This window comes from Brassica napus, chromosome C3 (assembly GCF_020379485.1).
Source record: "Brassica napus cultivar Da-Ae chromosome C3, Da-Ae, whole genome shotgun sequence".
Taxonomy (NCBI): Eukaryota; Viridiplantae; Streptophyta; class Magnoliopsida; order Brassicales; family Brassicaceae; genus Brassica; species Brassica napus.
In genome coordinates this window covers 22,294,500-22,310,225 of record NC_063446.1, presented here as the reverse complement: position 1 = coordinate 22,310,225, position 15,726 = coordinate 22,294,500, and the positions used below count along the sequence as shown (strand labels likewise).

Below are 15,726 nucleotides of genomic sequence, written 5' to 3'. Positions count from 1 at the left end.
CATAATCCGAGATACACATTTCGGCTATTGCTAGCGAAATTTGGATGTAATTTGTTAAAATGTTTCCAGGCTCTTGCATCTGATGGATGAGTCATCTCACCATCCGTCTGAGTATGCTCGGCATGCCATTTCATCTTTCCAGCTGTCTGCTCTGATTGGTACAATCTTTTCAATCTGTCTGTAATTGGTAGGTACCACATCCTTTGGTACGGTACCCTATTACGTCCCCGTCCTTGCGGCTTGAATCGTGGCTTCTTGCAAAATCGACATTCTTCTAACTTCTCATCATCTCCCCAGTAGATCATGCAGTTGTCGATGCAAATATCTATCTTCTCCGAAGGTAACCCAAGACTATAAACCAGTTTCTGAATCTCATAATAAGAATCAGCAGACACATTGTCTTCCGGCAAATACTCTTTAAACAAGTATGCCCATTCATTCATGCAACTTTCAGATAGATTGTGATCAGTTTTAATATTCATTATTCTAGCAGCCAACGACAAATTAGAGAGACCTTCTCTACAACCACTGTAAAGTGGTTGATTTGCAGCGTTTAACATTTCGTAAAACTTTTTTGCATATATATTAGGTTCTTCGTCTTCATCATGAGCTACGAATGCATCAGATACCATATCATGAACCCTATCGTAAACTACCATCTCCTCCTGATGGTAACTATGTTCATTATGCAAATGATGATCAACCGGTTCTTCCTGAAAATTGCTATTACTACTACTAGCTTCATTCTGATCATAATTATAACCTTCTCCATGTTGAAACCAGATATAGTAATTTGGCGTGCAACCTCTATTAATAAATGCTTCCAAACATTTTCACGGTTTGCCAATTTCGAATTGTTGCATTTCCGACAAGGACATAACATCTTACCACTTTCTTGGGCGAGCGGTGTTGAATCTGCTTGATGCATAAATGTCTCCAGCCCCGTAAGGTATTCTTTCGTCACTCTCCCGTTAGCATCTCTATGCATATACATCCACTTCTGCAACTCGAAAATATTCCCGGAGCCAACTATTTTTTTCTTTCACGTTTTTTTTGTTGGTGTGTTTAAAATGATGTTCAAACGTCCCTATTTATAAAAAAATTTCGAATCTGGTAGTTGTAATTTTCCTACGAATTTACGATGAAAATTAGTTAGGTGGCCGAAAAAAAAACGTGTGACAGACAAAGTTGGTGGATTCAAAATTTCGTCGCTAAGTAGACGTAAATTATTTCCTCGTAAAGACCACGCTAAGTTTACGTGGAATTTACGAGGAAATACGATTTCCTCGTAAAAGCCACGTCACTTTACATCGACTTTACGACGAAACTGTTTCGTCGTTAATTTACGAGGAAATAACGCTGATTTTATTTTTCCGCGTAATTTTCTCGTAAAGTCGACGTAAATTAACAAGGAAAAATATTCCTCGTTAATTTTTCTCGTTAAACTTGTGTTTTCTTGTAGTGTTAGAACGGAGGGAATACTTTCTTAAATGTATGTATAACTTCAAAACATCAATAGTTCAATATTATAAAGGGGGAAGTGCGTACGATTAAGGTTTTTTGTCTATACTAAACGCTTCCACGGATTAACAACTGTTTATACTATAATGCTCAAGTTGTTAATAGATATATTCCAGTGTAATGATTCAGAAAAAAAAGTACAAGCTTAATCAATTTCATCAGATAAAAGCAGAGTTTTGATTTTATAGACAAACTTAGAAGTGAAGGCACCCTGTAAATTAATTTGTAGTTATCTAAGTTCCATTTTCTAAGTATGGTTACAAACTAAGTATTATTCGATGTCTTTCGTGGAATGAGATATAATTTTAAGTACATATTTTTTAAGTACATAATTTTTTCTTTTTAATATGTAAAATAAGTAATTTTATCAATCGAAAATTGTATAAATTTTAATTTTGTATGAACCGAGTATAATACATATTTAATTTAAATATTTATAGATTTTTATATGGTAAATAATTTAAATCAAATGATATTAAAAAATATGAATATATATATATATATATCAATTAAATAAGAATTTCTACTCATATGCTTATATGATCGTTTCTGTTTTTATAATAAAAAATTTAAACCTTTCATCAAGAAAATTTTACTACGAAACTTTTAAAAAATTTAGTAATTTATAGTCGTTTAAAGAAAATTTATATATAATGTATACAAAGAAATCTAAAATTTATTTATATGTTAAATGTGAAGGTTTATAATATAAAATTAAGTAAAAATGATAAAGGATACACAAATTGATTTTAATCTTTATTATTCAATATCATTAATTCTCATATATATTTTAAATCACATGAGGTAGTTCCGCAAATTTTATTCAAGGAAAGAAGGAGAAATATTTTTTGTAGAATATTAATTAATTTTATATTTAGTTTAATGTGAAGTATAATATATGTTTAGATTTTGGACTAAAAATGGGCATGTATTGTACCTATTCTAGTAGTTTAAACTTATTTCTATAAGAATCTAGGAATCATTCTATTAATGACACATAGATATAGTAAAAAAAACAGGTTACAATGTTTCTCAAAAATTATATAAGGGATTTGTTTACAATAAGTTTGATAGATAACAATCTGAAAAGAGCTGCTTTTTTTCATCAAGCTAAAGTTCGAAAACAACTGCTTTAGGATTTATAAGCTTTTGGTTATGATTGGTTCGACTGTGGTGGTAAGAATTTAGCTGTAAAAATTTAGCCGTAGGTAAAGTTGGTTGTACCTGTAAAGTTGTTACTGTAGATTTTCTTGCAGAGAATTTTGCGGTACTGAAATTTGTTGTAGCTGTAAACTATAAATATTTCAAAATAAAATATATGATGTATATATAAAATAATTATTTTTTTCAACTAAAATAATTTATATTAATGATTTTATAAATTATAAAAATGTACTGTTATTTAAAATGTGATATGTAATAATATTTACGTTTTTTTTTAAAAAAGATAATTTTAAAAACACCCAGAATTAAACTAAAATATTTATAGATGTTTTTATTATGATTTTCTAATTTATTTGATATTATAGATAGTTTTTTCATTGTACAGTTTCTACAGCCTATAAAACAAAGATGTAAGTTTTTTGTCTAAAATACATAAGAAAAAAAATTGCTTTAATTTTTTTGTGTAGCTGTAATAGTAAAGATAAAGCATGATTGGTAAAAGTTAATAGAAATATGTTGTAGACTTTAACTTTCAAAAATAAAGCTACAATATGATTGGTAAAATTAAATACTTTAAAAATAAATAAAGCTAAAGTAGTGAGATAAAACCCAACTAATCACTCCCAAAATTTTATAGTCCTAAGGTCTTAAGAGAAAGAACTACTCTCTTCCACTAAGGAAATTGAAAAAAGTATTGTATTATATATATATTATATATACACACCGAAATTGTCTTCTTGTTGTAGTGATAAAATAAATTCATAGCCAGCGACTCATTTTCCAAAAGAAAAAGATAAAATTTGGCTCACTCAGTTACAAAAAAAAAAAGAGAAGAAGATAAAATTTGCCTCCAACTCAGCATGCATGATCTATATAAATATATCCACCTGGTCACTACTACTCAAACAGGTTATTAAAGAAGAGATAGATAAAAAGAAGCAAGAGAGCGAGACAGAAAGAGAATAGAGACTACGTGAGAGAAGAGACGTTTGATCATTAAGTTATTAACAGATAGTTAATTAACTTACTGATCATGGGTTATATCGATAGAAAATGGGCACCGCTGATCATGATTACTGTGATTAACACAATTAATGGGATGGTTAACGCTTTAATTAAGAAAGTTCTTGATGGAGGCATTGATCATATGGTTATTGCTACCTATCGTTTGGGTATTTCTACCTTTTTCCTTCTTCCGATCGCTAATTTTTGGGAACGGTGAGTCTAAATTTTAAATTAGATGACTATTTATTTTTTAGGTCTTCAATTTTTATAATTTTTGGCTGCTTAATAAACAAAAATTAAAATGTAAAATTATTTACATTCTTAATATTTTTATTCAATTATTCGAATTTATATTTCATACTGTTCTAAATTAAACAAAGAGTAAGTTCAAGCCAATGATTATTTTCAATTTAAATTTTGTTTACTATGTTGTGAATATTTGTATTTTAAAACGACAAAATAACGTTTGATGCTATAACCGTTTAATTGACGTTTTAATGATGTTGTATGAATCATGCCCAAAGAAAAATGATGTTATATGAATAGATAGATTCAGAATTTTGTGTCCCGGACAAAATAAATGTTCGATTTTATGATTTGGTCAGGAAAACAAGGCCGAAGCTAGCCGCAAGCGTCTCGTTTAAGCTTTTCGTCAGTGCCCTTTTTGGGTGAGTTTTTTTTTTTTTCATGGGTGAGTTTCAGTTTTAATCTTTTATCTTCTACTTCCTCCGTTTTTTAATATAAATCGTTTTAAAGAAATTTTTATGTTCCAAATTATATGACGTTTTCGGTTTTCTATGTAAAATTTATTAACACTTAAAGTTATATGACCAATGATAATATACCTTTTATTTTATTATTGGTTGATTTATGGTTAGGTAAATAATTAATGATGTTTTTGTATAGAAAATATAAAAAATTAATGTTTTCTTGTGTGCACAATTCTAAAACGACTTATATTAGAAAACGGAGGGAGTAATTTTTTACAGTTATTATGTCTCTTTTTATTGTGTAGATTCATTTTAATTTTTAATCATTTACTGCAATGTTTTTCTTTGTTTTTTGGCAGGGCGAGTTTGATGCAATATTTCTATTTGCTTGGCCTCCGCGCTACACTTCTGCCACCTTGGGATCAGCTTTCTGGGGAACATTGCCTGCCATCACTTTCATTATGGCTTTAATATTTCGGTACACTTACTATTAGGCATAATTATAACCTAAAAGTTTCCCTACATGCATGTTATCATTTCAAGTGTATAATCTAACACATGTTAATATTGATTTTTTTCAAGACTCGACAAGCTAAATATGAAAACAAAAGCAGGATACGGCGTCGTTCTTGGAGCTATGATAAGCTTAGCAGGAGCTTTAACTCTTACGATTTACCAAGGCGTTCCATTATCAAACTCTCATGAACATGCAACGATTTTAAACATCCACAATGGACATGAGAACTGGATCAAAGGCTGTTTTCTTTTATTCATTGGAGTTATACTTTTCAGTTCCTGGATGCTTATACAAGCCAATATCAACTCGAGCTACCCGTGTCCATACTCGAGTACTGTTATTTTATCGGTCTTTGGTACACTTCAGTGTGCTCTTCTTAGCTTGATCAAGACTAGACATGTAGAAGATTGGATCCTCAGAGACAAACTCACCATCATCACCGTCATTATAGCGGTAGATACATCACATATATATTATATAAATTCACCATAATCAAACATTTATCTATTGTGTGTATTTATGTTTATAGGGTGTGGCTGCACAAGGAATGTGTACGGTGGGAATATCATGGTGTATCAAACAACGTGGACCTGTCTTTACATCAGCATTCAGTCCTGTCACACTTATGTCCGCAACCGTGTTCGATTTCTTGATACTTCATCGTATGATTTATTTGGGGAGGTAAAATAAGACTTTGCGAATTCAATATTATTACAACTCTCACATTGAAAAAAGTAGAGTCAGTTTAATGACATATATGAAACAATGACTACTCCATTGAGAATCAACTGATTGGAAATTGTATCGTCTACATGTTACTAATTCAAAATTATTTTGCTATCATTGCAGCGTTATTGGGTCTGTGGTGGTTGTTATCGGTTTATACATATTCTTATGGAGTAAGAGTAAACAGATAGTTGAGTGTAAGATCGTGAAGTTGCCTACAAGTACGGTGAAAGAAGAAAAGGATGAGGAAGACCATACAAATGTTAACAAAATAGGACGTCATTTGGTTATCCCCATGACTCCTTGATCTACTACCGTAAACCTTCTTTTTCATCCAGAAAGACCAACATGTCCTACGAATCACCTATGAAGAAAAGAAAAGTGATCAGTTGATTGTTATTGGAATATATTATCATTTTACATTCAAATGGCTTAATTTGGATATTGTAATTTGTTTATAAAAATAAATAGTATCGAAAATGGACTTGATTCATTAAATGGATTCATTTTCTAAATCTTTTTACATAAACCAAATATTTCTAAAAAAAATTAGACTAGTAAATCCATATTAGATAGAAATAGCTCAATTCATTTAAGTGGTTTAATGATAACACTATATCAGTCTATCACCAAATAAGTCAGTTTTGTTGGAATCGATCAGTCTTCTAAGATCATTTGGTTAAGTCAATTTTGTAGCTCATTTGGTTCAAGGGCAATAGAAATAAGATATTTTAAAATATTTTAGAGAAGATACGAAAACGTCCAAATCACTAAACCTAAAGGATCGATGCGATGAGCGGTATACTGGTATAGTATAGTGGGAGATGAGAAATTATAGGAGATCAGATGAGAGGTATAGTATTTTTTGTTTAGATTAGAAATCGTTTTCGTAACAAATAAATATTTTATTAGACACTGTGTAAAACCAATTAAATATGTTAAAAATTCGATGCACGGAGTTTGGATCATTCTCGTGTTCTTATCCTTCACCAACCATGTTTACTTTTTCTCATGGACTATCCGATACCACTTCTATCAAAATGAAATAACTAAATTCAGGATATCAATGTTTAACTAAATATGTATCGACCGTGACTTGAGATTTTATTGGCGCCCTTCGTTTTTAGTAATTAAAAATTCTAACCATAATTCTTTTAACTTTGTCCCCACAATTGGAACTTACTTCTCCTTTCTCTTATATCTAGAGCTTACCCCTATTTTTTTCTCCATCGAAAACAAAGCATTGCTTTGTGCATGACACATTGTTGTTGAATTATCTGATGACCAATCACTAGTGAGATTTTCGGTCAAAATTGTTGGTCGAGCTTCCATGCGAGTTTTCCAGTAAGTCTGCCACCTCCCTATTTCTAATTTAGGAAAGCTGTCATTTAAAAAAAAATTGTTATTTTAGGAAAGCTGCCATTTTATGAAATTTATATTTAGGAAAATTTTCATTTTTGGAAATTTTATTTCCAGAGACTTTGAACCGTTATTTCTCGTATTGATGTTGGCTGCATCTTTTTGTTTGTCAATTCCAGCTAGTGGAAAAAGTGAGAACTATTCTCGTAATTTCTCGTACATGGCTTAGGACGTAGTATGTCTTGAGTCTTTGTGCTAGGTTGTTAGGTTTTTTGTTAAACTGAAAATAGGAGCTCAGAGGGTTCAACACCGTTTGTTTCATTTTAATATGTTAAACACATAGGTGGATGTTGAGATGAGTATGTGATGTGGCCGGGAATTCTTCCGACTTTAAGTGATCGGGCGCTCTCTCGACTATAGGTGAACGGGTACTCTCCCGACTATAGGTGCACTCCAGTGTGGGGATGAGTGGTGTGTGCAAGTATGTGATTAGGACAATGATTTGTTCTTTGGGTGCTTGAGATGCCGTGTTTGATTCATGTTAGGGTTAAATTATTTATATTCAGAATGATTCGTTCGAGTCTATGACCTTCAGGTTTAGCATTTCATATTTCAGTGAGTGATTTCCATGTTGCTTGTTTCTCCTTTTTTCCCAATTTTCAGATGAGATCAACGAACAAGAGTGAATGTATCAGATCAGAGTGTTTTTGGACGTTTTTAGTTCTTTCTTTTCAGATTTTTGGTTTTTACGCTTTTACAGATATTTTTTAGATTTATTTTATTTATCTGATTTATGAAGTTAGAATTGATTTTTAAAGAGTAATAAAGTGGAGATTTTTTTTTTTTAACGTCTGATTAATTATGCTATTACAACGCTGAGAAATATTACATAGACGATTCTACAGCCGACAATTCTACCACCAGATGAGAATGCACGTCTGACTGCGTCACTCTGAACCGTCCTATAAGATCCATGTTCGATGATACGCCATACACCATGCTGAAGACCTCTTGTAATCTTTTTTTCTAGATAATATGCATATTTGCGTTTTCTAGGCTTCGAACCCCAGACTTCCGGGTTAGAAGCATTAATGAACCTATAGTAAAACCACTGGAATAAGATACTATATATAGTCGGAAAACGTAATAATCAATTTTTTGTCACACAACGATAATCATGTGCATGCTTTGCTTATTTATTTCTTTAAAGGTGATGATAATGTGGGCTGGTAGCTCCCCCATCACTGTGTCATCTTCTTTTCCCTAATCTTTTTCATGTTATATATACTTTACTAAATATATAATAATATTCTTTTTCTTTTTTTTTTTGCTAAAATATATAATAATATTCTTACAAACAAAAAGAAGTCGGTGTATTGCTTTGCTTTTTCTTTATAATACTGCTGAGGAATGGCACATGAAACGATTAAAGGCCAAAGCCCTTCAAAACGATTTCGAGGATAAAAACAAGTTAAAAATCAGTATCGACAACATCAGTAGTATATATACACTATACCGTTGACCAAGAAAAATATATATACGATAACCATTCAGCAGTCACAAGTCAGGAAAACATAGTATAATAAAAAAATAGTATTATATATGTGTTCCGTCGTTGCACTACAAGTCTACAAAGGATCTCTACCGGTTGTTATTTATAAAGCATGGGCTTCTTCTTTTTGCCATGTTTTGCATTCGAGGATACTTCATTTTTTTTTGTAAACTGCATTCTAGGATACTTTCGACGAAACCTAGTAATTTTCGAGTCAAAAAGAAAAAAAAGCAGGTTTAAATCCCTTCCCCGTCGCTGTTGCTATTCGGACAAAGATTTTTTTCAATCAAGTTTTATTATAAAAACATCAATACAGATTTACCAACTAGAAATAGAATTTTATGGTTTTTGCTTAATAGAATTTACAATTTTTGCCTAGATTAAAATTTTCTTTTTACAATGTTTGCTAAATAGAATGGTTTAATTGTGTCTGATTATTGATTAAAAAATTGTGTCTGATTATGTATATGTTTTATTTTCTACTCGCAGGTGTAATTTACAATATATATAGAAGTCATAACTCTGAAATTAATTTTGACTGTTCAATCCAGTAAACAAAACCAATCGAAGCGAACCAAACCAAAATAGAAAAAAAATGTTATTTTATATAAGTATTTGATGATTATTCCGTGCTCATGCATGAATATAAATATTAATAAAATGAATATATTATAATAATTAGTTAATGATTTATTTACAATGATACTGTAATTTGTATGTATGTTTTATTATAAATAATACTCCCTATGTTTCAATTATATTGTAATTTGTATGTATGTTTGTCAATTATATTGTAATTTGTATGTATTGTAATTGATATTTATTCAATTATATTGTAATTTGTATGTATGTTTGATAAAAAATTACAATATAATTGAAAATAAATTATTAACTAATTATAAAATAGCTTTCAAGAAAGAAAATGACCAAAATAGTCTATTTTTTATTTTGAAATTTTTAATATTTATTTTTTATTTTTAAAAAATTTGAAACCATATCCCCAAAACTCCACCCCTTAACTCTAAACTTTAAGTCTACATCAGTTAACCATAGGGTAAAAATACATTTTTACCTTTTAATAAAACTTATTTTGGTCATTTTCTTCATTGATGGCTATTTTTGTAACAAAAACTTAAAAAGGGCTATCCTAGGGAATTTCTCATATAAACTCCATTTAAATTCTTGATACATGTTTAAAAATGTATGGATCCGCCACTGTAATATATTGGTTTGGTTGTTATTTGGGTATATTGGATTTCATATATTTTGATAATTAAATTCAATCCTAACATTTTTTTTGTTCTTAACAAATTAAAGTTTAGATTAATTTTATTATTTGCATTCAGTTTGGTTGTTGTATTTGATTTTTAAAAATAGTTTAATAGGTTTATATATAATTTACTCATTTAAGAAAATGTTGGTGTCATATTTTTTATGTAGTTTAAATATATTAAATATACAATATATCGAATACTTCTGTTTATTTAATAAAATGTAGGCTTTCCAATACGAACGCGGGTTCGAATCCCACTGGCCACCGTCGATTAAAATGGGGTGAAAAAGACGGCCCTCCAGAATATCTTCTGCGGAGGTGTACTTAGGCACTAGTCGGGTTCCCTCCGGGGCGTCCGGATTACATGGATTATCAAAACAAAATAAAAATAAAAATGTAGTTCGTTGTGTTGTATGTGAATCTTTATATCTATGTGTACTTCAGTATATCAATAAAATCTGTTTAAACGAAATATATAAATATATATTATGTTATTTAATATTACTTTTAAAAGAAGTATATAATTTTTAGTATCAAAATTAATTTTTGTGAATTTCCTTTTTATTATTTCATATTATGTATAAATTTACACTGGTTTCTTTCAATAAATGAATTATTTTTATTATATTTTTTATTTGGAAATGATATTAAAAAGGAACAAAAATTAAAACGATTTTTTTAATGGCAATTAGATACAATAATTTAATTCATCAAGTGTTTGTATATAATTAACCTTCATAGAAATTAAAGTTAGCTCCATAAGAATTTGATTTCTAATTATCAGATCCAATAATACTTATAGTAAAATATATATTTTAATGTCTTCTCCTAAAAGCTGTTATTTTTATTAAAATTGTTTTGAAAATGATATTATTAAACATTTAAATAAATATCAATAATTACATTTTATAAAACATTATGATATATAACTCAAATATTAAGTCACATGTTAATATTTCAAAATACCCAAACTTTTTTTTGAGAATTATTTTTGAGAAAGCATACTATATAAGTAAAATATTTTTTTTATATAGAAAATTATTGATATTTTTATCTATGTAATTTGATAAAAATATAAATAAAAGGTAAATCATTATTTAAATTTAAGAAAAAAAACTGTTTTGCAAAATATTAATGCATCTTTTGGAAATATCTTGGTTTCTTTATTGAGATTGATTTTAATCATATGAGAAAATAGTTTGATATAAATTAAATAATTTTATTACTTAATATATATATTATGTTATTTAAGATTATGTTTCAAAGGAAATATGTTATTTTTTAATATCAACATTATTTTTTGTGAGTTTCCTTTTTTATGATTTTTTGTTTTTAAATAATAATTGATTCTTTTAATAAATGTTTTCTTTTATTATATACGTTATTTGGAAATAATATAAAAAAACGAAAATTAGATTTTTTTTAAGTAAGGCAATTAGTTAATATTTTTAATTAATTAAGGATATCACTGTAATCAACCATTGTGAAAGTCTCAAAAAATATTATAGTGTTGGTGTGTTACTTATAACTGAATAAACAGAAAATGATTAACTAAAATATAGTAGCGTAGTACTAGTTATATGTAAACTACACAATATAATTGATTGTATATGTAAAAGCCATTCTAGTGATATGTTCTTATATTTAAAACTTTGTTTAAGTAACTTGTTATTGTTTTAGTTAAAAATTGTTTTAGTAAATATAATATTTTGAAACTTTCTATTTAAAAGTTAAATAGCTTCAGTTTTTTTGCAGATTAAGATGCATGCAATGTTGAAGCAACAAAGCATTTGTGGACCGTTGTGAGGGGAAAAAATTGATATTGCTGATTTGGAGACTCTGGAAGAGAAGACGTTTAATGTAGTTCAAATTACCCTAGAACTATCTTCTCTCACAAATAAAAGACCAGATTGTAGTACTTAGAGATCGAACCCACATGGAGCGTGAGCACACAATAGACTATGAGAAATCAAAGTTAAGCTAGACAGTAAGTATAAAAGCAATAAATAAACAGTAAATAAGTGGTTGTAAGATATATGGGATAAAAGCTAGACTTAGGGTTTTAGGCAATCAAAATTATGAGTTCTAGATGCTAAGGGTATGTGATGTACCGTCCTAGAGCTCGAATGCAATAGTAAGTTATCCAGATCTTAAGTGTCGATCGCTGCTCACTCACAAGTGGAATTGATCGATGAAAAAGAGATGTCGATTGATGCTGCTCGCTTCTCCTTGCGAATTGTAGGTTCAAGTCTTGCAGGATCCGAAAATAGAATCTTTTTTTCTTGATGTTTATGGTAATGCTAGGCATGCACCTGAAAGAAACAAGAATTTTTTTATATAAGTAACTAAAAAGAAATGTAGACTAAACCTATTATTCAAGTCTAATGGCGAATCCAATGCTTCTCGGCAATTGCGCCGAATTTGATGTAACTCAAATTACCCTAGAGCTATATTTTCTCTCAAACTAGCTAGAGACCATATTGTAGTATTTAGGGATCGAATCCACATGGGGCGTAGACACACAATAGACTATGAAAAATTAAAGTTAAGCTAGACAATAAATATAAAAGCAGTAAATAAGTAGTTGTAAGATATATGGGATAAAAGCTAGACTTAGGGTTTCATGTAATCAGAATTATGAGTTATAGATGCTAACGATGTGTAATTACACTAAGTAATTAAACCAGCTCTCGCATGCGCCTAACAACCTAGCTCAGCAGAATTAGTTTTAGGTAATGAACTTACTTGTGCAGTTGTCAATTATCCTATGTTTAAGGTTCTATTTAGCTACTCTAGAACACAAGCAGTTAGATAAATTCTCTAAAGGATCCAATTAAATCATCCTAGGAGTTCTAGGTTTCAATAATCATTAAAACCCTAATAAACACTAATTGCAATCGTTCAATGTTGGAAAATATACAATGAAACTGGAAAATTTAGGTCGGCGTTTCATAGTTGGGAATTGGGCCATACGGCATCCAGCTCAGGGGCAGACAATCAAGTTTCAAGATTTTTTGTTAGTGGTGTGAAGGGACATGAGAACATAAGGGTTTAAAAAGGTAAGAATTTGTTCTCAGTGAATCCTAAACCAACTGATATTTACAACTATTGCAAAGAGAAGGGACACTAGAAGTCACGCTGTCCCAAAACGAATGAGCAGCAGTTTGGGTCTGTTGCAGCAGCAGAGGATGAAACCAAGTCTGACGATGACATCGCCTTGTTGTGCATGCACACAATTTCTCTTCTGATGTGTGGGTTATGGATACGGAGCATCCTACCATATGACACTAAGGGGAGAATGGTTTCCAGAGAGAGATACGACTAAGTTATGGCATATGAGGCTTAGACATATGGGTGAGCGTCGGATGCAACATCCATCAAAGCAAGATATGCTTCGTTCTGAAATTGGTTTGGAATTCTGCTCGTAAGAGTTCAAATAGTTTTGTGAGGATGAAACAATCGCCAAGCATCTTACAGTCTTGGAAACACCACATCAAAATGGTGTAGCGGAACAGATGAATCAGAAATTACTAGAGAGAGCGAGGTGCATGCTGGATGCTGGTCTGGAGAAGCGGTTTTGGGTTTAAACAATTAACACGACTTTCTAGTTGATAAATCTCACCACACATTCATCAAGTGTTGAATATCTTTTGAGATGTGGTCAAGTAGATCTGCTGATTATTGATTTTTAAGAGTGTTCAGTTGTACTGTTTAGTATCATGTGAGTAAAGATAAAATAGAGCCAAGAGTAAGGAATGGAGTATTTATGGACTACGGTGATGGGGTCAAGAGATACATGATCCAGTCTCCATTAGAAAACCAAGTGTTCTAAGCAGAAATGTTGTCTTCGATAAAACATCTATAGTTAGAAGCTCATGGTCCAGTTCTTAAGCAGAAAATGTAGCAAAGATAAACAAGTGGAGCTGCAAGATGATCATGAAGTGATCGATATGCAGAAACAAAAAAAAAATCAAGTTGAGCATGTAAAAAATGTCCAGTTGGGTTCTACGTACAGAGATTCAATCGACGGATGCTACAAATTATAGCATTGTGAAGGATCAACCAAGACTGGTTGATGTAAGGCCACCAGAGATATATTGTTATGATATGGTGGGTTATGCAATTCAGGTTGTAGAGGAAGTGGATACGTATGAACCATCCACTTACATGGAAGCTGTTTTTAGTAACAAGTCTGAAAAATAGCATGCTGCAATGAAAGACGAAATAAAGTCTCATAAAAAGAATCATACATGGGATCTGGTCACATAACCATCAGGGAGAAGAGTTGTTACATGCAAGTGGGTCTACAAGATTAAGGATGGAACATCACCAGCAGAAGAAGTAAAATATAAAGCTCGGGTTGTTGCAAGAAGTTTCAGTCAGAGAGAGGGAGTAGACTACATTGAGATCTTTTCACCAGTGGTCAGACATACTTCCATCAGAATATTGCTAGCGCTGGTAGTTGAAGGATGGTACATTTGGTGCTTTATGTGGATGACATGCTGATAGCTGCATAGAAGATGTGTGACACATCTATAAGCTGAAAAAGATTCCAGTTCTGAATTTGAGATGAAGGATTTGGGTGCAACAAAAAAGATTCAAGGGATGGAGATATTCAAAGATATGAAGAAAAAGTTGTTCTTGTCACAAAAATCTACATTAATAAGGTGTTGACAAGTTTTGGGATGTATTCAGGTAAACCTATCAGTATTTTGTGTGTTGCGAATATTCATCTTACCATGTATATGGTTCAGCCCTAAGGGCCATATGGTCCGAAAGGACATCTGGCATGTTGGGGCATCTGGTTCAAAAGGACATCTATCCCGTTGGGGCATTTGGCCTGTGAGGGAATCTGGCCCGTTGGGGGTATTTAGTCTGTTGGGACATCTGATCCGCAAAGACATCTGGATGATGACGAACGTCTGGTTCTAGTTGAGCATCTGGCCATTGAAAGGTGTCTTGTTCGTCATAGCAACACATATGATCCGAATGGACATCTGATGCAAAGAGACGAATGATACATCTGGCGTTGAAGAACGCATCTGGTACATCTAGTGTTGTAAAACACATCTGGTACATCTGGTATCTCTGGCGTTGAAAAACGCATCTGGTACAGCTAGCGCTGATGGCGCATCTGGTACATATAGCGCAGAGAAGCGCATCGGGTACATATGGTGCAGAGAAACGCATCTGGTACATGTCGCATTTGAAGGTGCATCTTGTACATTTGGTACATTTGGTACATCTGATATTGCGAGGATTCAAGTCAAGGTGAAGATTTGTTGATGTGCCTTGAATCTGGATGTTGCATCTAGGCGATGGATGATGCATCACGTATATCATATTGTCTGTTGCATCAAGAGCGTTAGCGTTGCATCAAGTTATTATGGAAATTATATCTGATCGTGGGATTAGACTATAAGTCCGTATAGTCTAATATTTTTTAGATGTGGAATGCTACTATGTGTATATATATATTTGTATTCGAAGAAATCTTAAACTTGTACTCTGTAAACTTAATATCGTCACTAATAATAATATATTTCTTCGTCCGTAGACGTAACCAAGTTGGTGAAACACGTTAAATATCTTTGCAGTAAACCAGAACTTGTGGCTTGGTGGTGATTAACTTGAGGGCAAAATCTCAATACGGTGAAGCCACCAGAGTTCGAGTCCCGGTCACTGGAGAATTAAAATTTCTGCAACGCCATGGACAGTAGACCGACACGTGGTAACACGTGAATAGTTTGGACCACTTCTGTGAGACCAGAATACTCCTATATAATTCAAAAATATATATACTAGGATAAGACTTGCGCCTTGCGCAGAGTGAATTTATTTGTATATATTATCGATAATTTTTTTTTATATTTGATCATTTTATTTATAAATATAAAAT

At 31.4% G+C, this 15,726-nt stretch overlaps 1 pseudogene; it reads left to right on the top strand.

Moving 5' to 3' along the window:
- The first annotated feature begins 1,253 nt into the window (after nt 1-1,253).
- On the top strand, nt 1,254-6,206 carry LOC106385615 (annotated as a pseudogene).
- Nucleotides 6,207-15,726: the final 9,520 nt, after the last annotated feature.